Below are 24000 nucleotides of genomic sequence, written 5' to 3'. Positions count from 1 at the left end.
AACAATAAAGTACTCAGCGGTGCTGGACGTGGAGTTACATAATAAAGTACTCAGCGGTGCTGGACGTGGAGTTACATAACAATAAAGTACTCAGCGGTGTTGGACGTGGAGTTACATAATAAAGTACTCAACGGTGCTGGACGTGGAGTTACATAACAAAGTACTCAGCGGTGCTGGACGTGGAGTTTCATAACAATAAAGTACTCAGCGGTGCTGGACGTGGAGTTACATAACAATAAAGTACTCAGCGGTGCTGGACGTGGAGTTACATAACAATAAAGTACTCAGCGGTGCTGGACGTGGAGTTACATAACAATAAAGTACTCAGCGGTGCTGGACGTGGAGTTACATAACAATAAAGTACTCAATGGTGCTGGACGTGGAGTTACATAACAATAAAGTACTCAGCGGTGCTGGACGTGGAGTTACATAACAATAAAGTACTCAGCGGTGCTGGACGTGGAGATGCATAACAATAAAGTACTCAGCGGTGCTGGACGTGGAGTTACATAACAATAAAGTACTCAGCGGTGCTGGACGTGGAGTTACATAACAATAAAGTACTCAGCGGTGCTGGACGTGGAGTTGCATAACAATAAAGTACTCAGCGGTGCTGGACGTGGAGTTACATAACAGTAAAGTACTCAGCAGTGCTGGACGTGGAGTTACATAACAGTAAAGTACTCAGCAGTGCTGGACGTGGAGTTACATAACAATAAAGTACTCAGCGGTGCTGGACGTGGAGTTACATAACAATAAAGTACTCAGCGGTGCTGGACGTGGAGTTACATAACAGTAAAGTACTCAGCGGTGCTGGACGGGGAGTTGCATAACAATAAAGTACTCAGCGGTGCTGGACGTGGAGTTACATAACAGTAAAGTACTCAGCGGTGCTGGACGGGGAGTTACATAACAATAAAGTACTCAGCGGTGCTGGACGTGGAGTTACATAACAATAAAGTACTCAGCGGTGCTGGACGTGGAGTTACATAATAAAGTACTCAGCGGTGCTGGACGTGGAGTTACATAACAATAAAGTACTCAGCGGTGTTGGACGTGGAGTTACATAATAAAGTACTCAACGGTGCTGGACGTGGAGTTACATAACAAAGTACTCAGCGGTGCTGGACGTGGAGTTACATAACAATAAAGTACTCAGCGGTGCTGGACGTGGAGTTACATAACAATAAAGTACTCAGCGGTGCTGGACGTGGAGTTACATAACAATAAAGTACTCAGCGGTGCTGGACGTGGAGTTACATAACAATAAAGTACTCAGCGGTGCTGGACGTGGAGTTACATAACAATAAAGTACTCAGCGGTGCTGGACGTGGAGTTACATAACAATAAAGTACTCAGCGGTGCTGGACGTGGAGTTACATAACAATAAAGTACTCAGCGGTGCTGGACGGGGAGTTACATAACAATAAAGTACTCAGCGGTGCTGGACGTGGAGTTACATAACAATAAAGTACTCAGCGGTGCTGGACGTGGAGTTACACAACAATAAAGTACTCAGCGGTGCTGGACGTGGAGTTACATAACAATAAAGTACTCAGCGGTGCTGGACGGGGAGTTACATAACAATAAAGTACTCAGCGGTGCTGGACGGGGAGTTACATAACAATAAAGTACTCAGCGGTGCTGGACGTGGAGTTACATAACAATAAAGTACTCAGCGGTGCTGGACGTGGAGTTACATAACAATAAAGTACTCAGCGGTGCTGGACGTGGAGTTACATAACAATAAAGTACTCAGCGGTGCTGGACGTGGAGTTACATAACAATAAAGTACTCAGCGGTGCTGGACGTGGAGTTACATAACAATAAAGTACTCAGCGGTGCTGGACGTGGAGTTACATAACAATAAAGTACTCAGCGGTGCTGGACGTGGAGTTACACAACAATAAAGTACTCAGCGGTGCTGGACGTGGAGTTACATAACAGTAAAGTACTCAGCGGTGCTGGACGTGGAGTTACACAACAATAAAGTACTCAGCGGTGCTGGACGTGGAGTTACATAACAATAAAGTACTCAGCGGTGCTGGACGTGGAGTTACATAACAATAAAGTACTCAGCGGTGCTGGACGTGGAGTTACACAACAATAAAGTACTCAGCGGTGCTGGACGTGGAGTTACATAACAATAAAGTACTCAGCGGTGCTGGACGTGGAGTTACATAACAGTAAAGTACTCAGCGGTGCTGGACGTGGAGTTACATAACAATAAAGTACTCAGCGGTGCTGGACGTGGAGTTACATAACAATAAAGTACTCAGCGGTGCTGGACGTGGAGTTACATAACAATAAAGTACTCAGCGGTGCTGGACGTGGAGTTGCACAACAATAAAGTACTCAGCGGTGCTGGACGTGGAGTTACATAACAATAAAGTACTCAGCGGTGCTGGACGTGGAGTTACATAACAGTAAAGTACTCAGCGGTGCTGGACGTGGAGTTACACAACAATAAAGTACTCAGCGGTGCTGGACGTGGAGTTACACAACAATAAAGTACTCAGCGGTGCTGGACGTGGAGTTACATAACAGTAAAGTACTCAGCGGTGCTGGACGTGGAGTTACACAACAATAAAGTACTCAGCGGTGCTGGACGTGGAGTTACACAACAATAAAGTACTCAGCGGTGCTGGACGTGGAGTTACACAACACATTGCTAGATAATAAAATGTTTTGGCCTTGAGAGAGAAACTCGTTCACCAGCGAAATCAGTCATTTCCGGCTCAATATAAACATAGATGCAGAACAACCACGGGGGGAGTTGAATGATAGCTCTAGGACCTTTCGTGTTGCATTTAACACAGGAGCTTGCAATACTTCAGAAAAGAGGAGGTCCAGGCAAACATAATCAGAGAGAGCACCTTTGCTCTCTGTGATGGTTTTGCTTGGACCTCCTGTCTGCAACTTTGCAAGCTATGTTGCTATGTTGCTATGTATGATACTCTGTGTAACTGTATATGTGTATACCTGAATAAACTTACTTTTACACACAAACACACACACACACACACACGAGTTGTTGAATCTGTAATAAATTCACCTAAACCAGCAAATAGTGGAGTCTATAAGACAGGAAAACACAACATTATATTCACGAATATTGATGATCTGGTACGGAATATAACAATACTGAAGAGAGTTATTCAGGTCACAACCTGAACAGATGTCCTAACCAACAAAATGCAAGCAGTCAAGTACACGCCTTCAACAAAATTAACTTTAACAGTAAAAAAAATCAGCTGGGATCAAATAAATCATGATTGTAAGGAAACAATTTGGGAAATTATCCTAAATAACATGGATCCAAACCAGTGTCCTGAGAGGATCAACTCTTTTGGCAGCTGAAGTACATAGTACTCTGAGGAAAAAGAAGAGATGTTAACTGGAAAGAGAGAGAGAGACTTCTGCAGACGAAGGCGAAACTAGATTATCTGAAATGTGGAAGAAAACACTGACAAAGGAATCAGAAAATACTGACCTTAGTTAAGTTAAATGAATCATACAGGATCCAGGAGAGAGAAGAGCTAAAAGCAATTAATGAAATTGAAAGAACTCTAAAATATTTATTTTCATATGCCAATAACAAGGCAAAAATCACATCCAGTATCGGGCCCTTGCTTAAACAAGATGGGATTTACACGAACAACAACAGACATGAGTAAGATACTGAAGTAGCAATCTGACTTGTGTTTACTGAGACATTAATAACACTTAAGGTTGACAATATGAACAAATTTTTCATGAACAAGACTCGCAACCTTGTCAACGTATGCTAAATTTCTGACAAAACGCTAATTCCACTTGACTTTGAAAAAACCATTGATGAATTACCCATGCACTCTGTCCTAGGCCCAGACTCGTGGAACTCCGTGTTCATCAAGAACGACAACAAACCCCAGACGGAGCCTGGACATGGAGGGTCATCTCTCAGCCGCTAAAAACAATGGATAGTGCACCATTCCAGAAAGGTGGCAGCAAAGCAATAGCAAAGAATTAAAGACCAATGCACTGACGTCCAACACTAAAAATCTTTGAAAGATTCTAAGAAGCAAGATCAACCACTTGGATTCCCAACGACTGTACAACTCGGAGCATCAGGGGTTTAGTTCAGGTCTCCCCTGCCTCTCACAGCTACTAGACCTCTATAACATGGTCTTGGATTCACTGCAGGGCAAACAGACCTCAGCTATAGTATACAGATTTTGCAAAAGCCTTTGACAGTTGCAGTCATGGTGTCGTAACACACAAAATGTGTGCTAAAAGAGTATCTGGAAAAATGGACGGAAAGAACACGGAGGGTAAAGATAAACAGTTAAGCCAGAGGCTGCCGCAGTGAAAAGCTCTGTTCCACAAGGTACGATGCTCGCCCCCCCCCTCCCCATCCATTTTCTCATCCTCATATCTGAAGGAGGTGTAAACCATAGCACCGAGTCTTCCTTTGCACTAGAATCTGCTTGAGTGTGTCATCTGTTGTGAGGAAACGACAAATCTCCAAATGGATATAAACCAAGTTTTCCAATGGGCCGCGGAAAACAATACGATGTTCAATGAAGACGAATTTCGGTTATTCTGTTGTGGGGAAAACTCGAGGAAATAATAACTAGAATGGAGTATACTACAAACTCTTACCACACTAACAATAGAGGGAAAAACTAATGTGAAAGAACTGGGAGTATTAATGTCAGAGGAACTCACCATCAAGGATCGCTTCTGCGTGGAAAATAAAAGGATGGATAATGAGAACTTTCCAAAGAAGGGATGCCATGCCAATGATTCTCTTTAAGTCACCTGTTCTCTCTAGACTGGAATACTGCTGTATACTAACGGCACCGTTCAAGACAGACGAAATTGCAGATATAGAGAATGTACAGAGAACCTTCACTGCATGTGTTGTTTCAGTCATGCACCTTAATTACTGGGAACGTTTGAAGTCCCTTGACCTGCGAGAAAGGTGCATTATAATCTACACCTGGAAAATCCTAGAGGGACTTGTTCCAGATCCCACAAATCACTCCCTATAAAAGCAAAAGACTTAGCAGACAGTGCAACATCCTCCAATGAAAAACAAGGGTGTCGTCAGTACACAGAGAAAACACATTATTTGTCTGGGGCCCAAGACTGTTCAGCAGCCTCCCACCATACATCAGGGGGATTACCAGTAGACCCCCGGCTGTCTTCAAGAGGGAACTGGACAGATACCTAAAATCAGTGCCTGTGCATCCAAGAGTAACAGCCTGGTTGATCAGGCCCTGATCCACTGGGAGGCCTGGTCGAGGTCTGGGCCGCGGGGGCGTTGACCCCCGGAACAACGTCCAGGTAGACAGTTAAAAGAAATAATCTTATAACCATTAGAATTCCTGTCATATCTTGAGAATGACTTTTTGTGATCGGCTTCAAATTTTTAGTTTTGGTTTAGTTTCTCGAGTGCGATGTTTTGCTTTGTTATTGGTTTCCCGAGTGCGATGTTTTGCTTTGTTATTGGTTTCCCGAGTGCGATGTTTTGCTTTGTTATTGGTTTCCCGAGTGCGATGTTTTGCTTTGTTATTGGTTTCCCGAGTGCGATGTTTTGCTTTGTTATTGGTTTCCCGAGTGCGATGTTTTGCTTTGTTATTGGTTTCCCGAGTGCGATGTTTTGCTTTGTTATTGGTTTCCCGAGTGCGATGTTTTGCTTTGTTATTGGTTTCCCGAGTGCGATGTTTTGCTTTGTTATTGGTTTCCCGAGTGCGATGTTTTGCTTTGTTATTGGTTTCCCGAGTGCGATGTTTTGCTTTGTTATTGGTTTCCCGAGTGCGATGTTTTGCTTTGTTATTGGTTTCCCGAGTGCGATGTTTTGCTTTGTTATTGGTTTCCCGAGTGCGATGTTTTGCTTTGTTATTGGTTTCCCGAGTGCGATGTTTTGCTTTGTTATTGGTTTTGCGATTTTTTTGTTATTTTTCCCGAGTATGTTTGCTTTTTTTTGGGTTTTCCCGAGGCGATGTTTTGTTTGTTATTTTTTTCGAGTGCATGTTTTGCTTTTTTTTGGGTTTCGGGGCGATGTTTTGCTTGTTTTTGGGTTTTCCCGGAGGGATGTTTTGTTTTGTTATTTTTGAGTCATTTTTTGCTTTGTTATTGGTTTCGAGGGGATGTTTTGTTTGAGGTTTGAGGCGATGTTTTGCTTTGTTATTGGTTTGGGCATTTTTTGCTTTTTTTTGGGTTTGAGTGCGATTTTTTCGTTATTGGTTTCCGAGTGCGATGTTTTTGTTTGTTATTGGTTTCGAGGCGATTTTTGGTTATTTTTTTCCCCCGAGGGATGTTTTTTTGTTTTGGTTTCCTGAGTGCGATTTTTTTTGCTTTGTTATTTTTTTCGAGTGCGAGTTTTGCTTTGTTATTTTTCGAGGGATGTTTTGCTTTGTTTTGGTTTCAATGTTTGGTTTTATTGGTTTCGAGTGCGATGTTTTGCTTTGTTATTGGTTTCGAGGGGATGTTTTGGGTTTGTTATTGGTTCGAGGGATGTTTTTTTTTAGGTTTCCCCGGGAGTGCGATGTTTTGCTTTGTTATTGGGTCCTGAGTGCGATTTTTTGCTTTGTTAGGTTTCGAGTGCGATGTTTTGTTTTTATTGGTTTCGAGGGGATTTTTTGTTTGTTATTGGTTTCGAGTGCGATTTTTTCTTTGTTGGTTTTCCGAGGGATGTTTGTTTTGTTATTGGCCCCGAGGGGATTTTTTGTTTGTATTGGCCGAGTGCGATGTTTTGCTTTGTTATTTTTCCCCGAGTGCGATGTTTGCTTTGTTATTTTTTCGAGGGGATGTTTTGCTTTGTTATTTTTTTCGAGGGGATGTTTTGCTTTATTTTTTTCTGAGGCGATTTTTTGTTTTTTTTGGGTTTTCCGAGGCGATTTTTTGTTTTTGTTATTTTTTCCCGAGTGATGTTTGTTTGTTATTGCCCCCGAGGCGAGTTTTGCTTTGTTATTGGTTTCTGAGTGCGATTTTTTCTTTGTTATTGGTTTCCTGAGGGGAGTTTCTTTTTTTTTCCCTGAGTGGTTTTTGTTTTTTATTAAGTTTCCCCGAGTGCAGGTTTTATTGGGCCCGAGTGCGAGATTTCACTTGGGGGTTATTGGGTTTTCCGAGGGAGGTTTCCCACTTTGTTTTTGGGGTTTCCGAGTGGGGTTTATTTTTTTGGGCCCTGAGGGAGGTTTCATTTTTTTGGGGCCCGAGGGGAGGTTTCATTTTGGTTATTGGGCCCCGAGGCGGGTTTCATTTGGTTATTGGGCCCCCGAGTGCGAGTTTCACTTTTTTTTTCCCTGAGGCAGGGTTTCTTTTTTTGGGGCCCTGGAGGGAAGGTTTATTTGTTATTGGGCCGGAGTGCTTTTTTTACTTTATTGGGCCCGGGGAGGTTTCATTTTTTGGGGCTCGAGTGAGGTTTCATTTTTTGGGCCCTGAGTGGGAATTTTTCACTTTTTTTTTGGGGCCCGAGGCGGGGTTTCAAACCCTGGGGGCAAATTTAATTGGTTATTGGGCCCGAGTGGGTTTCACTTGTTATTGGGCCCTGAGTGCAGGTTTCACTTTTGGGGGGCCCTGAGGGGAGGTTCACTTTTCCCGGGATGAGGTTTAATTTGTTTGGGCCCTGAGGGAGGTCACTTTTTATTCCCTAAAAGCGAGGTTTCACTTTTTATTCCCTGAGTAGTTTCACTTTTTGGGCTCTGATATTTTTCACTTATTTCTGAGGGGATTCACTTTTTTTTGGGGGTCTGATGGGTTTCACGGGTTTTTGGGGCCTGAGGCAAGGGAAATTAGGGTACAAATTTTGAGGGCCCCAAGGTTTACTTTTTTTTGGGCCCTGAGGGGGGGTTTCACTTGTTATTGGGCCCCGGGAGTTTTGGGCCGGGAGGTTTCACTTTTTTTGGGCCCGAGTGCGGGGTTTTCACTTTTTGGGGCCCCCACCCGGTTTTTGGCCCCAGGGGTTTCATTTGTTTTTGGGGCCTGGGCAGGTTTCATTTGGTTTGGGCCCGAGGAGGTTTCATTGGTTTTTGGGCCCTGAGTGCGGGGTTTCACTTGTTAGGGCCCCCGAAAGGGAGGTTTCATTTTTAGGGGCCCTGAGGGGAGGTTTCATTTGGGTTTGGGGGGCCCTGGGGCGGGGTTTCCCATTTTTTTGGCCCTGAGTGCAGGTTTCATTGGTTATTGGGCTCCGAGGGAGGTTTCCTGGGTATTGGCCCTGAGGGAGGTTTCCCCTTGGTTATTGGCCCGGGAGTGCGAGGTTTCATTTTGGTTATTGGGCCCGAGTGGGGGTTTTCACTTGGTTATTGGGCCCTGAGTGCGAGGTTTCACGGGTTTTTGGGGCCCCGAGGCATTTTTCCTTTTCCCTTTGGGCCCTGAGGGGAGGTTTATTTGGTTTGGGCCCGAGTGCAGGCCTCTTTAGGGCCCTGAGGCGGGGTTTTCACTTGGTTATTGGGTCCGAGTGGGGTTTCACTCAAGGGGCCCTGAGGGAGGTTTCCTTGGTTGGGCCCTGAGGGGGAGGTTTCTTTTTTAATTCCCGAGTGCGAGGTTTCACTTGGTTTTGGCTGAGGGGGAGGTTTCACTTTTTTTGGGCCTCGGAGGGAGGTTTAACGGTTTGGGCCCTGAGGGAGGTTTACTTGGGTTTTGGGCCCTGAGTGAGGGCCACGGGTTTTTGGGCCCTGAGGCGAGGTTTCATTTGGTTAGGGCCCTGAGGGGGTTTCACGGTTTTTGGGGCCCTGGGGCATTTTTCACTTTTTTTGGGGCCCTGGGGGCGAGGTTTCACTTTTTTTGGGCCCCGGAGTGCGAGGTTTCATTTTAGGGCCCTGGGAGGGAGGTTCACGGTTAGGGGGCCCTGAGTGGGGGTTTTACTTGGTTTTGGGCCCTGAGGGGAGGTTTCATTTGGTTTTGGGGCCCCCGGGGCATTTTTCATTTGGTTTTTGGGGGTTTCCCTTTGGGGAGGGAGGTTTCACTTTATTGGGCTCCTGAGGGGATTTTTCACTGGTTATTGGGCCCTGAGGAGGTTTCACTTTGGGCCCCTGAGGCAGGGGCACTTGGTTATTGGGCCCGAGGGGGTTTTCCCATTTGGTTTTGGGCCCCTGAGTGGAGGTTTCATTTTATTTCTGATGCGAGGTTTCACTTTTTTGGGCCCTGGAGGGAGGTTTCACGGTTTTTGGGGCCCCGAGGGGGATTTTTCACTTTTTTTGGCCCTGATGAGGTTTCACTTGGTTTTTGGGGCCCGGGAGGGGAGGTTTCATTTGGGTTATTGGGCCCTTTCCCCTTTTGGGGAGTGCGAGGTTTCATTTTTATTGGGCCCGGGGAGGAGGTCATTTGGTTATTGGGGCCCGGGGGAGAAAAGGAGAGGTTTCACTGGTTATTGGGCCCGGAGTGAGGTTTCATTTGGGTATTGGGCCCTGGGGAGGTTTCATTTTTAAAGCCCGGAGGGGAGGGTTTCATTTTTTTTGGGCCCGACAGGTTTCACTTGGTTGGGCCCTGAGGGGAGGTTTCACTTGGGGGGCCCCGGGGCGAGGTCACTTGATTGGGCCCGGAGGCGATTTTTCACTGGTTTTTGGGGCCCGGAGTGGGGTTTTCATTTGGTTTGGGCCCCCGATGGGGCACGGTTGGGCCCTGAGTGGAGGTTTCCCCGGGTTTTTGGGGCCCTGGGGGATTTTTCACTTTTTGGGCCCGGGAGGGGAGGTTTCACGGTTATTGGGCCCGAGTGAGGTTTCACTTGGTTATTGGGCCCTGAGGGATTTTTCACGGTTTTTGGGGCCCGGAGGCGAGGTTTCACTTGGAGGGCCCTGAGGGGAGGTTTCATTTGGATTGGGCCCTGAGGCGGGGTTTTCACTTGCTATTGGGTCTGAGGGAGGTTTCACTTTTTTGGGGCCCGGGAGTGCGAGGTTTCATTTGGGTTTTTGGGGGCCCCGAGGGAGGTTTCACTTGGGTTTTTGGGGCCCGGAGGGGGGTTTTCCCTTGGTTATTGGGCCCCTGAGGGGATTTTTCTTTTGGTTTTTTCCCTACAGGTTTCATTTTGTATTGGGCCCTGAGGCGAGGTTTATTTGGTTATTGGGCCCTGAGGGGAGGTTTCATTTTTGGGCTCCTGAGGCGAGGTTTCATTTGGGTTTTTGGGCCCTGATGGGGGTTTCACTTGTTATTCCCTGGGCGAGGTTTCATTTGGTTGGGCCCTGAGGCGATTTTTCATTTTGGTTATTCCCCTTGGGGGGTTTTCCTTTTGGCTTTGGGCCCTGGGCATTTTCATTTGGTTATTCCCTGGGGAGGTTTCAGGGTTTGGGCCCGAGTGCAGGTTTCATTTGGCATTCCTGAGGAGGTTTCACTTGGTAGGGGGCCCTGAGTGAGGTTTCACGGTTATTGGGCCCGAGGAGGTTTCACTTGGTTTTTGGGGCCCTGAGTGCGAGGTTTCACTTGGTTGGGCCCTAGGCAGGTTTCACTTGCAGGGCCCTGGGGCGATTTTTCATTTGGGTTATTGGGCCCGAGGAGGTTTCACTTGTGGGCCCGGGGGAGGCCCTTTGGTTTTGGGCCCTGAGGATTTTTCATTTGGTTTGGGCCCCGAGGCGAGGTCACTTGTTTTGGGGCCCGAGTGCGAGGTTTCAGGTTTTTGGCCCTGAGGGGGGTTTTCCTTTTTTGGGCCCCTGAGGGGGGTTTTCACTTTTTTGGGCCCTGAGGCGAGGTTTCACTTGGTTATTGGCCCTGAGGCGAGGTCACTGGTTTTGGGGCTCCAGGCGAGGTTTCATTTGGTTTGGGGCCCTGAGTGCGAGGTTTCATTTGGGTTTGGGCCCGGGAGGAGGTTTCACTTGGTTATTGGGCCCTGAGGGGTTTCCCCGGTTATTGGGCCCTGAGTGCGGGGTTTCATTTGGTTATTGGGCCCGGGGCAGGTTTTACGGTTATTGGGCCCTGAGGCAGGTTTCACTTGGTTTTGGGCTCCTGAGGGGAGGTTTCACTTGGTTTTTTTCCCTGAGGGGAGGTTTCACTTTTTTTGGGCCCTGAGGGGAGGTTTCATTTGGGTTATTGGGCCCAGGGGGGTTTTTATTGCTATTGGGCTCCGGGGAGGCGAGGTTTCATTTGGGTTATTGGGCCCGAGTGAGGTTTCATTTGGTTATTGGGCCCTGAGCGAGGTTTCACTTGGGGGGGCCCTGGGGAGGTTTCATTGGGTTAGGGCCCTAGGGGATTTTTCACTTTTATTGGGCCCGGGAGTGCATTTTTCATTTGGTTAGGGGGCCCTGAGGCGAGGTTTCACTTTTATTGGGCCCTGAGGGGATTTTTCCCCTTTTTGGGGCCCCCGAGTGCGAGGTTTCACTGGTTTTTGGGGCCTGGGGCAGGCATTTGGGTTTTTGGGCCCTGGGGAGGTTTCACTTGGATTTGGGCCCCCGAGGGGGGTTTTCCCAGGTTTGGGCCCGGGGCGAGGTCATTTGGTGGGCCCTAGGGAGGTTTACTTTTTTGGGCCCCTTGAGGGAGGTTTCACTTGGTTATTGGGCCCTGAGGGGAGGTTTCATTTTGGTTTTGGGCCCTGGGGCAGGTCACTCTCTTTTTTCCCCGGGATGAGGGGTTTCCCCAAAACCCCCGAGTGCGGGGTTTTCACTTGGTTTGGGCTCCGGGAGGGAGGTTTCATTTGGGTTATTGGGCCCATGATTTTTCACTGGTTTTGGCCCCGAGTGGGGTTTTCATTTGGGTTTTGGCCCTGGGGCAGGTTTCATTTGGAGGCCCTAGGAGGTTTCAGGTTATTGGGCCCTGAGGGGGTTTTCATTTGGTTGGGCCCTGAGTGCGAGGTTTCATTTGGGTTTTGGGGCCCGAGTGGGGGGTTTCACTTTTGGGGCCCCTTGAGGAGGGTTTCATTTGGGTTATTGGGCCCTGAGTGAGGTTTCACTTGGTTAGGGGCCCTGGGGAGGTTTCACTTGGTTATTGGGCCCCCGAGGGGGGGGGTTTCACTTGGTTATTGGGCCCTGAGGGGAGGTTTCATTTTCTTTTGGGGGTTTTATTGGGGGTCCTGAGTGGGGGTTTCATTTTGGTTTTTTTCCTGAGGCGAGGTTTCATTTGCATTCCCTGAGTGCGAGGTTTATTTGGGTTATTGGGCTGAGTGAGGTTTCACTTGGTTTTTGGGCCCCTGGGGCGGGGGCACTTGGTTGTGCCCGGGAGTGCGAGGTTTCACTTTTTTGGGCCCGAGGGAGGTTTCACTTGGTTATTGGGCCCTGAGTGCGAGGTTTCATTTGGTTATTGGGCCCGGGGCGATTTTTCATTTTGGTTATTGGGCCTGAGGCAGGTTTCACTTGGTTATTGGGCCCTGAGGAGGTTTCATTTGGAGGGGCCCTGGGGGGTTTTCACGGGGGTTTTGGGCCCTGAGGGAGGTTTAAATTTTGGGGCCCCCTGAGTGCGAGGTTTCACTTTTTTTGGGCCCTGAGTGATTTTTCCCCCTTTGGTTAGGGGCCCTGAGGGAGGTCTTTTGGTTATTGGGCCCCGGAGGCGGGGGTTTCATTTGGGTTATTGGGCCCTATGCGATTTTCACTGGCTTTGGGCCCTGAGTGCGAGGTTTCACTTGGAGGGGCCCGGGTAGGTTTCACTTGGTTATTGGGCCCTGAGGCGAGGTTCACTTGGTTTTGGGCCCTGAGGCGAGGTTTCACTTGGTTTGGGCCCTGAGTGGATTTTTCAAAGGGGCCCTGGAGGCGAGGTTTCACTTGGTTAGGGGGCCCTGGAGGGAGGTTTCATTTGGTTATTGGGCCCGGAGTGAGGTTTCACTTTTTTGGGCCCGAGTGATTTTTCACTTTTTTGGGGCCCGAGTGCGAGGTTTCACTTAGGGCCCGGGGGTTTTCACTTGGTTTTTGGGGCCCCGAGGGGAGGTTTCACTTGGTTTTGGCCCGAGTGCGAGGTTTCATTTGGTTATTGGGGCCGAGGGGATTTTTCACTTGGTTTTTGGGGCCCCTGATGCGGGGTTTCACTGGTTATTGGGCCCCTGAGGGGGTTTCATTTGGTTATTGGGCCCTGAGGGAGGTTTCACTTGGTTATTGGGCCCGGGAGGGGAGGTTTCACTGGTTTTTGGGGCCCTGGGGCGAGGTTTCACGGGGGTTTGCCGAGTGAGGTTTCATTTGGGTTTTTGGGGCTCCATGGAGGTTCCCACTTGGTTTTGGGCCCGAGGGAGGTCATTTGGGTTATTGGGCCCTGGGGAGGTTTCACTTTTTTGGGCCCTGAGGGGAGGTTTATTGGTTTTTGGGCCCTGAGTGCGAGGTTTCACTTGGTTATTGGGCCCGGGAGTGATTTCACTTGGGTTTTTGGGGCCCTGAGGGAGGTTTCACTTGGTTAGGGCCCTGGGGAGGTTTCCCCCTTTTGGGGCCCCCGGAGGGGATTTTTCATTTGGGTTATTGGGCCCGAGTGAGGTTTCACTTTTATTGGGGCCCTGAGGAGGTTTCATTTGGTTATTCCCGGGAGTGCAGGTTTCACTTGGTTTTTGGGGCCCGAGTGCGAGGTTTCACTTGGTTTTTGCCTGAGGGAGGTTTCACTTTATTGGGCCCTGAGGGGAGGTTTCACTTGGTTTTGGGCCCGGGTCGAGGCACTTTTTTTGGGTCCTGATGGGGGTTTTCATTTTTTTGGCCCTGAGGCGAGGTTTCACGCTTTTGGGCCCCGAGTGGAGGTTTCACGGGGGTTTGGGCCCTGGGAGGCCCTGGTTTTTGGGGCTGACAGGTTTCATTTTTGGGGCCCTGAGGGAGGTTTCCGGGATTGGGCCCTGAGGGGGTTTTCATTTTGGGGCCCGAGGGATTTTTCAGGGTTATTGGGCCCGAGTGCGAGGTTTCACTTTTTTCCCTGAGTGCGAGGTTTATTTTTTTTGGCCCTGAGGGAGGTTTCACTTTTTTGGGCCCTGAGGGGAGGTTTCACTTGGTTTTTGGGCCCCCTGAGGGAGGTTTCACTTGGTATTGGGCCCTGAGGGATTTTTCACGTTATTGGGCCCTGAGGGAGGTTTCACTTGGTTGGGCCCCTGAGGCGAGGTTTCACTTGGGTTGGGCCCTGAGTGAGGTTTCACTTGGTTATTGGGCCCGGAGCGAGGTTTCACTTGGTTATTGGGCCCTGAGGAGGTTTCATTTTGGTTATTGGGCCCTGAGTGCGAGGTTTCACGGTTTTTGGGCTGAGTGCGGGGTTTTCATTTGGTTATTGGGCCCTGAGGCGAGGTTTCACTTGGTTTGGGCCCTGAGGGATTTTTCATTTGGTTTTGGCCCTGGGGCGAGGTTTCACTTGGTTTTGGGCCCGATGCGAGGTTTCCCCTTTTTTTGGGGCCCGGGAGTGATTTTTCACTTTTTTGGGCCCTGAGTGCGAGGTTTCACTTGGTTTTGGGCCCCTTGGGGCAGGTTTCACGGGGTTTTGGGGCCCTAAAAGGAGGTTTCACTTGTTTTTGGGGCCCCCTGGGGATTTTTCATTGGGGTTTTATGCGAGGTTTCACTTGGTTATTGGGCCCGAGGGGAGGTTTCATTTTGGTTATTGGGGCCCCCCGGAGGGGAGGTTTCACTTTTTTTGGGCCCTGGGGGTCCCAAAGTGGTTTCACTTGGTTATTGGGCCCTGAGTGGATTTTTCACGGTTTTGGGGCCCCTGGAGTCGAGGGGGGTTTCACGGTTATTGGGCCCTGAGGGAGGTTTCACTGTAGGGGGCCCTAGGCGGGGGTTTCATTTGGTTTTGGGCCCGGGAGTGCGGGGTTTTCATTTGGGTTTGGGCCCTGGGGCGGGGTTTTCACGGTTATTGGGCCCGGGAGTGCGATTTTTCATTTGGGGGGCCCTGAGGCGAGGTTTCATTTGGTTATTGGGCCCTGAGTGAGGTTTCACTGGTTTGGGCCCGAGTGCGAGGCACTTGGTTTTTGGGGGCCCTGAGGCAGGTTTCATTGGGTGGGCCCGGGGGCGAGGTTTCACGGTTATTGGGCCCGAGGGAGGTTTCATTTGGGTTTTTGGGGCCCTGAGGGGGTTTCATTGGTTATTGGGCCCGGGGCAGGTTTCACTGGTTATTGGGCCCTGAGGGAGGTTTCACTTGGTTTTGGGCCCTGAGGGAGGTTTCACTGGTTATTGGGCCCTGAGGCGAGGTTTCACGTTTTGGGCCCCGAGGCGGGGTTTTCATTTGGTTTGGGCCCGGGAGTGCGATTTTTCACTGGTTTTTGGGGCCCGGGAGTGGGGTTTTCACTGGTTAGGGGGCCCGGGAGGGAGGTTTCATTTGGTTTTTGGGGCCCCGAGTGCGAGGTTTCCCCTTTGGGCCCTGAGGGGAGGTTTCATTTGGGTTTATTGGGCCCGGAGGGGAGGCCCCTGGTTAGGGGCCCGAGGGGAGGTTTCACTTTTTTTTGGGCCCGAGGCGAGGTTTCACTTTTTGGGCCCGAGGGAGGTTTCATTTGGGGTTTTGGGCCCCCTGGGGCGAGGTTTCACTTGGTTATTGGGCCCAGGGGATTTTTCACTTTTTTTTGGGGCCCTGAGGGAGGTTTCATTTGGGTTTTTGGGGCCCTGAGTGGGGTTTCACTTGGTTATTGGGCCCGGGAGGGAGGGTTTCACGGTTTATTGGGCCCGAGTGGAGGTTTCACTTGGTTATTGGGCCCCTGGAGGGAGGTTTCACTTTTTTTGGGGCCCGAGGGAGGTTTCATTTGGGTTAGGGGGCCCGGAGTGAGGTTTCACGGTTTTTGGGCCCTGAGGCGAGGTTTCACTTGGTTTGGGCCCAGGCGAGGTTTCATTTGGTTATTGGGCCCATGCGAGGTTTCACTTGGTTATTGGGCCCTGAGAGGGTTTCACTTTTTTTTGGGCCCTGAGTGCGAGGTTTCATTTGGTTATTGGGCCCTGGGGGAGGTTTCATTGGTTATTGGGCCCTGAGGGGATTTTTCACTTGGTTTTTGGGCCCGAGCGGGGTTTTCCCCACTTCTTTTTATTGGGCCCCCGAGGGGAGGTTTCATTTGGTTATTGGGCCCTGGGGGGTGAGGTTTCATTACTAAATAGTTGCAGTAATTTACTCACAGTAACTGGACAATGTTCTGGTCCACTCCACAATATTAATAATGATATATTCTGTAAGGTTGTAATAATAATCTATTTGTACAAGTGCATGTACTTGTACATGCACAAGTACATGCACAAGTACATGTACAAGTACATGTACAAGGTGTACAGTTCTAGCTGACATCACTGACATAGTACTATAAAGTCGCTTGTTATGTTGAGGCAGATAATGTCAGTTTTGTCCCAGGATGCGACTCACACCAGTCGACTAACACCCAGGTACCTATTTTACTGATAGTTGAAGATGGACAGCAGGTGTCTTAAGGAAACACGTCCTAATGTTCCCGTCCCTACCGGGGATCGACCCCCGGACCTCAGTGTGTGAGCTGAGTGCGCTAGCAGACCAACTACGGCACAAACTAAGTTCGGTCTGTGTAAATTTCAAATTTACTGAAATTAAAAAAAAATGGAATTGTTGGAATCACATCAGTTACTGGAGAATGACTCTTCTGATCGGTTTTAAACTTTTATAACTATGGTCTAGTGGTTTCTGTGATATAAACAGGAACGTAAACCAACCAAAAATATTTGTTTTTGACGCTGAACATTGATATATAATTTATTTTAAAGTAATAATATGGTAATGACCCTCCTTAATTATGCATGCATACACATGTATAAATAGGCAAAGGTATACATAGGTGCGCACATGCATACAGGGATATATGCCCATGTATATTCACCTGCGTACGTAAACACATGCACATCAAGTACACATGTGCACATGTATGCAAGTGCACAAGAGTACATCCATTTCATACATATATACCTAGGTACATAAAAGAATTCAACCATATATATGCACACACACACACAAGAATATATGCATACATATGCACACACACACACACACATTCATGTATACATTAAAGTGTATATACATTCTCACAAAAATACTCACACATGTAGATAAGCACACACATGCATACAAGAAATTGTACATTCATACATACATACACAAGTATAGTACATACATGCAGTCATGGAAGAAATCGCAATAAAACGCGTGATTAGAAATTTGTAAAAATACCGTAGTGAAAATAAGATATAAAACCTGAGCGCTTTCATGTGATTTTACATATCTTCAGAGGGATGTGTGTATGCTCGTGCGAGGTCTTAGGGTTTATTTGCTATTTTCACTGTGGTATTTTTACACATGCATTTATATGCAAAAGGCATATGTTCTTACATCACGCAGCGACCGAAATACATCTGTTTCTGTCAGTCAACACACAGTGACGCAAGGTGTGACAGTAGTCGTTCTGGTAATGTTTACGTTTATATCAGCTGCTGATGTAACTTCCCAGAGATACATGTAGCCAGCCAGAGTCTGACAGTAGTGACATCCAAGAACTGGAGTTGGATGCACCATGTTATTATTATTTTTTTCAAAGCCAAGCGCTAAACCCATAAGGGCCATATAACGCTGCTGGATTCACCGTGAACATGTGACTCCTACATGATAGTGATGATATATAGACTGGTGTCAGTCTCTCTCAGTCTCAAATCAATGAAGTTCAATTTAAGTTCTTTTTCATATTATCTTCACAATACACAGCTCATAGTTCTATGTTGTCATGCATCCCAACACCTGTGTCAGATCGAATCCACAGATGTGTTCTTACGAGCACAGGTGTAGTCTTGTGGCCTGTACACCTGCTCGTAGCTGCATCACCATCATAACCAAGGTAGCAATAAGAAAAAGGGCAGTAAAAAGTAAATACTTCATATATTTCCTTCAGTAAATACGAATGCAAGTATATGTAGTATGTATATACACTATGAAGAGAATAACAGGTTTGCAAGTGAGAGAAACAGTGGGAACTGTTACTGACCACACTTGAAGTCTGCCAATGTTGCTTTACAAGTCCCAGACATAACTACAACTTTAACTAGCTTCCTTGTGATTGGCGGGTTGAACTTAACTGTTTACTGTAACAAGTGGGGCCCCCTTATGTCGTGGGGGTTCGTCAGGAGATATTGGAGTAAGAAATGCACACATTGGATGTCTTGGAGGTGTATAATTAAGAGAGTCTTGAAGAGACGCCCAGGAGACTTGCCTTGTCCAGTCTGTGCTTAGTGGGAACGAAGAGTGAGGCCTCTGGCTCATCACTTACTTAGTTTAATAGTATCTTTATTATGCACCCCATACCCATCCTGTAGGCGGTAGTCAAAAGATTACAAATGTACATAATGGGTCCAGTGACTGGACCCCAAAGTTATGATAGCTGAACTAGTTACAAAGGTAATGAACTCCAGGTAGATCTGGTCACTAATCATGGCAAGTTACAAAGGTAATGAATCAGCTTCACTCCTATACATGGTTACAGTCATGAACAAATTACAAAGTAATGAACCACTGATACGTCCACACCTGGTCACAATTGTAATGAGTTATAAATACAAATATTACGTGGGTCATACACCCACACGAGCGCGCGCGCGCACATACACACACGAGGGCGCACGCACACACATGCACACGAGCGTACAAATATATGCATACACACAAGCACGCGCGCGCACACACACACACACACACACACACACACACACACACACACACACACACACACACACACACACACACACACACACACACACACACACACACACATCCAACATCCAACATCCAACACCCAACATCTTGCTCCTGGGGGATTTCAACTTAAGGCACCTAAAATGGAGGAATATAGCAAATAATATTGTTGCAGTAATAACACCAGGAGGCAGCTCTGATGAAAACTCACACTCACACGAGCTTTTAAATCTCTGCACAAAATTCAATTTAAACCAGCAAATAATAGAGCCTACTAGACTGGAGAATACACTAGACCTCATCTTCACTAACAATGATGATCTGATAAGAAATGTCACCATATCAAAAACAATATACTCAGATCACAACATAATTGAGGTTCAGACATGTATGCGTGGAGCCCCAGACAGACATAATGAGACTAGTCACGAGGGAGCATTCACCAAATTCAACTTCAATAACAAAAACATAAAGTGGGACCAAGTAAACCAAGTCCTAACCGATATAAGCTGGGAAGATATACTAAGCAACACAGACCCCAACCTATGCCTAGAACAGATTAACTCGGTGGCACTCGATGTATGCACAAGGCTTATTCCTCTAAGAAAAAGGAGGAGTAGATGTAAAATAGAAAGAGACAGGCGCTCCCTTTACAGGCGACGGAAAAGAATAACAGAGCGGCTAGAAGAGGTCAATATATCTGAAATGCGTAGGGAGACACTGGTCAGAGAAATAGCAAGCATCGAACTTAAGCTAAAAGAATCCTTTAGGAGTCAGGAATCGCGGGAAGAACTAAAAGCCATAAATGAAATCGAAAGAAACCCATAGTATTTCTTCTCCTATGCCAAATCAAAATCGAGAATAACGTCCAGTATTGGGCCCCTACTTAAACAAGATGGGTCCTACACAGATGACAGCAAGGAAATGAGTGAGCTACTCAAGTCCCAATATGACTCAGTTTTTAGCAAGCCGCTAACCAGACTGAGAGTCGAAGATCAAAATGAATTTTTTATGAGAGAGCCACAAAATTTGATTAACACAAGCCTATCCGATGTTATCCTGACGCCAAATGACTTCGAACAGGCGATAAATGACATGCCCATGCACTCTGCCCCAGGGCCAGACTCATGGAACTCTGTGTTCATCAAGAACTGCAAGAAGCCCCTATCACGAGCCTTTTCCATCCTATGGAGAGGGAGCATGGACACGGGGGTCGTCCCACAGTTACTAAAAACAACAGACATAGCCCCACTCCACAAAGGGGGCAGTAAAGCAACAGCAAAGAACTACAGACCAATAGCACTAACATCACATATCATAAAAATCTTTGAAAGGGTCCTAAGAAGCAAGATCACCACCCATCTAGAAACCCATCAGTTACACAACCCAGGGCAACATGGGTTTAGAACAGGTCGCTCCTGTCTGTCTCAACTATTGGATCACTACGACAAGGTCCTAAATGCACTAGAAGACAAAAAGAATGCAGATGTAATATATACAGACTTTGCAAAAGCCTTCGACAAGTGTGACCATGGCGTAATAGCGCACAAAATGCGTGCTAAAGGAATAACAGGAAAAGTCGGTCGATGGATCTATAATTTCCTCACTAACAGAACACAGAGAGTAGTCGTCAACAGAGTAAAGTCCGAGGCAGGTACGGTGAAAAGCTCTGTTCCACAAGGCACAGTACTCGCTCCCATCTTGTTCCTCATCCTCATATCCGACATAGACAAGGATGTCAGCCACAGCACCGTGTCTTCCTTTGCAGATGACACCCGAATCTGCATGACAGTGTCTTCCATTGCAGACACTGCAAGGCTCCAGGCGGACATCAACCAAATCTTTCAGTGGGCTGCAGAAAACAATATGAAGTTCAACGATGAGAAATTTCAATTACTCAGATATGGTAAACATGAGGAAATTAAATCTTCATCAGAGTACAAAACAAATTCTGGTCACAAAATAGAGCGAAACACCAACGTCAAAGACCTGGGAGTGATTATGTCGGAGGATCTCACCTTCAAGGACCATAACATTGTATCAATCGCATCTGCTAGAAAAATGACAGGATGGATAATGAGAACCTTCAAAACTAGGGAGGCCAAGCCCATGATGACACTCTTCAGGTCACTTGTTCTATCTAGGCTGGAATATTGCTGCACACTAACAGCACCTTTCAAGGCAGGTGAAATTGCCGACCTAGAAAATGTACAGAGAACTTTCACGGCGCGCATAACGGAGATAAAACACCTCAATTACTGGGGGCGCTTGAGGTTCCTAAACCTGTATTCCCTGGAACGCAGGAGGGAGAGATACATGATTATATACACCTGGAAAATCCTAGAGGGATTAGTACCGAACCTGCTCACGAAAATCACTCACTACGAAAGCAAAAGACTTGGCAGACGATGCACCATCCCCCCAATGAAAAGCAGGGGTGTCACTAGCACGTTAAGAGACCATACAATAAGTGTCAGGGGCCCGAGACTGTTCAACTGCCTCCCAGCACACATAAGGGGGATTACCAACAGACCCCTGGCAGTCTTCAAGCTGGCACTGGACAAGCACCTAAAGTCAGTTCCTGATCAGCCGGGCTATGGCTCGTACGTTGGTTTGCGTGCAGCCAGCAGCAACAGCCTGGTTGATCAGGCTCTGATCCACCAGGAGGCCTGGTCACAGACCGGGCCGCGGGGGCGTTGACCCCCGGAACTCTCTTCAGGTAAACTCCAGGTAAACACACACACACACACACACACACACGTGTGAGGATCTCGTGACGTCATAGCTAGCAAGGGAGCCTATCTATAAAGTAGCTGGGATTATCTAAGTATACTACACAAGTACACAGTAGCACTACTGACAGTCATACCCTTAACAACTGGTTCGCTGGTCGGGAGGGCATGCCTATATGGGCATGTGACATACGTCGAATAAATGTAAAGACTCTTAGTATGTCACATGTACTCTGACTCCACTGTCTACAGTCCTACCATACTTGTGTCTGGCGTCTAATACAAGCATGACACTCAGGAATATACCTTTATCTTTGATATACCTTTGATGAGTTCCGAGAGTTATACTCCCAGAGCCCGGCCTTGGGCCAGGCTCGTCTGGTGCTTGCCTGGTCAGCCAGGCTGTTGCTGGAGTTAAGATCATTTATGGATGATATAGAATTAGTAACAATTAAAGGAACACTGCAACAGGCCTACTGGCCTATGCGAGGCAGGTCCAATTCTCCCACCGGCTTAAGCCAATGCCTTGACTTAGGTCAAACACGTCACTTAAGGGAGGAGCACGGCATCCGACCTAGTAGCACAAGCTAGCCAGGTCCAACTCACACCCACTCATGTGTTTATCCAACCTAATTTTAAAACTACACAACGTCTTAGCTTCTATGACGGTACTCGGGAGTTTCTTCCACTCATCCACAACTCTGTTACCAAACCAGTGCTTTGATAACAGATTCAGGAAGGATACTTCCTGAATCTGAATTTTTCCAGTTTAAAACCATTGCTGCGAGTCCTGTCTGTGTTAGATATTTTCAGCACGCTATTTACATCCCCTTTATTTATTCCTGTTTTCCATTTATACACCTCAGTCATATCCTCCCTAATTCTACGCGTTTCTAGAGAGTGCAGATTCAGGGCCCTCAGTCTATCCTCATAATGAAGATTTCTGGTACATGGGATCAACTTTGTCATCCTCCTCTGTACGTTTTCCAGTGCATTTATATCCATTCTGTAATACGGTGACCAAAACTGAGCAGCATAATCTAAATGAGGCTTAACCAAAAACAGAGTTGAAGAGCAACCTGAGGACTTCTATTATTTATACTTCTTGCTATGAAGCCAAGGATTCTGTTACCTTTATTGCGAACACTTAAGCACTGTTGTTTTGGTTTCAGATTACTGCTAACCAGAACTCCTAAATCCTTTTTGCAATCAGTAATATTAAGATCTACATTATTTAGTTTATATGTGGCACGAATATTTTCCTGTCCAACATTTAAAACTTTGCATTTGTCTATATTTAACTGCATCTGCCACTTCTCTGACCACTGCACTAGTCTATTTAAATAATCCTAGAGTGCTCTAATGTCCTCATTAGAATGAATTGGATGGCCTATTTTGGTGTCATCAGCAAATTTGCTTATGTCACTATTTATTCCCTCATCTGTGTCGTTTATGTAGATTGAGAACAACAAGGGGCCCAACACTGACCCCTGTGGAACACCTCTTGTGACGTGCCCCCATTCTGATTTCTCCCCATTTATGCAAACTCTCTGCTGCCTAACTGTCAACCGTGCCTCTACCCAGGAAAAAATTTCTCCTCCTATTCCGTGTGCCTTAAGTTTCCTCAATAGGCTCTGATGTGGAACTTTGTCGAAAGCCTTACTGAAGTCCATATACACAGTATCATATTCAGTACCATGATCTTTCTCCTCAAATACCTTAGTGAAGAAAGTTAATTTGTAAGACACGAACGCCCCTTTGTAAAACCGTGCTGAGAGTCATTAATCAATATATGCCTTTCAAGATGGCTATGAATTGTTTCGGCAATTATTGATTCCATAAATTTACCAACTATGGAGGTAAGGCTTATTGGTCTATAGTTCGAAGCAAAGGACCTGTCACCTGCTTTGTAAATAGGTATTACATTTGCCATTTTCCACTTGTCTGGCCCTATGCCAGTTTGTAGTGATATGTTGAAAAGATTAACCAGAGGTATGCTAAGTTCCTCTTTACAATCCTTTAACACCCTTGCAAACAGTTCATCAGGGCCTGGGGATTTGTTAGGTTTTAATTTCTCTATTTGTCTGAGGACCATGTCACTAGTTACCCTAATTGTGGCTAGTTTATTATCGTCCTGTTCTGCATAATTTATTTCTGGAATTTTGCTAGTATTTTCCTGAGTAAAAACTGAGAGGAAGTTTAAACATTTCGTTATCACTGTCAGTGATCTGACCAGAGTTACTCTTAAGTGGGCCTATCTTGTCCCTAATCTTACTTCTGTATACCTGTAAGAACCCTTTTGGGTTAGTCTTCGATTCCCTTGTGAATTTAGCCTCATAATCCCATCACACCCACCAATACCCATCACACCCACCAATACCCATCACACCCACCAATACCACATCACATCCACCAATACCACATCACATCCACCAATACCCCACCACACCTACCAATATTCCACCACACCCACCAATATTCCACCACACCCACCAATATTCCACCACACCCACCAATATTCCACCACACCCACCAATACCCCATCACACCCACCAATACCCCATCACACCCACCAATACCCCATCACACCCACCAATTCCCCATCACACCCACCAATACCCCATCACACCCACCAATACCCCATCACACCCAACACACTTACCAATATTCCACCACAACCACCAATACCCCACCACACCCACCAATACCCCATCACACCCATCAATACCCT

The 24000-nt window shown here is 47.0% G+C and overlaps 1 protein-coding gene across 1 annotated transcript in view; it reads left to right on the top strand.

Annotated features, from left to right (window-relative positions):
- LOC128706544 (unconventional myosin-Ie) overlaps positions 1–24000 on the top strand; it is a 701146-nt gene that overhangs the window by 275769 nt on the left and 401377 nt on the right. The gene's annotated exons all lie outside the window — the stretch shown is intronic.

This window comes from Cherax quadricarinatus, chromosome 3 (genome assembly GCF_038502225.1).
Source record: "Cherax quadricarinatus isolate ZL_2023a chromosome 3, ASM3850222v1, whole genome shotgun sequence".
NCBI lineage: Eukaryota > Metazoa > Arthropoda > Malacostraca > Decapoda > Parastacidae > Cherax > Cherax quadricarinatus.
This window is presented reverse-complemented; position numbering and strand designations above follow the sequence as displayed.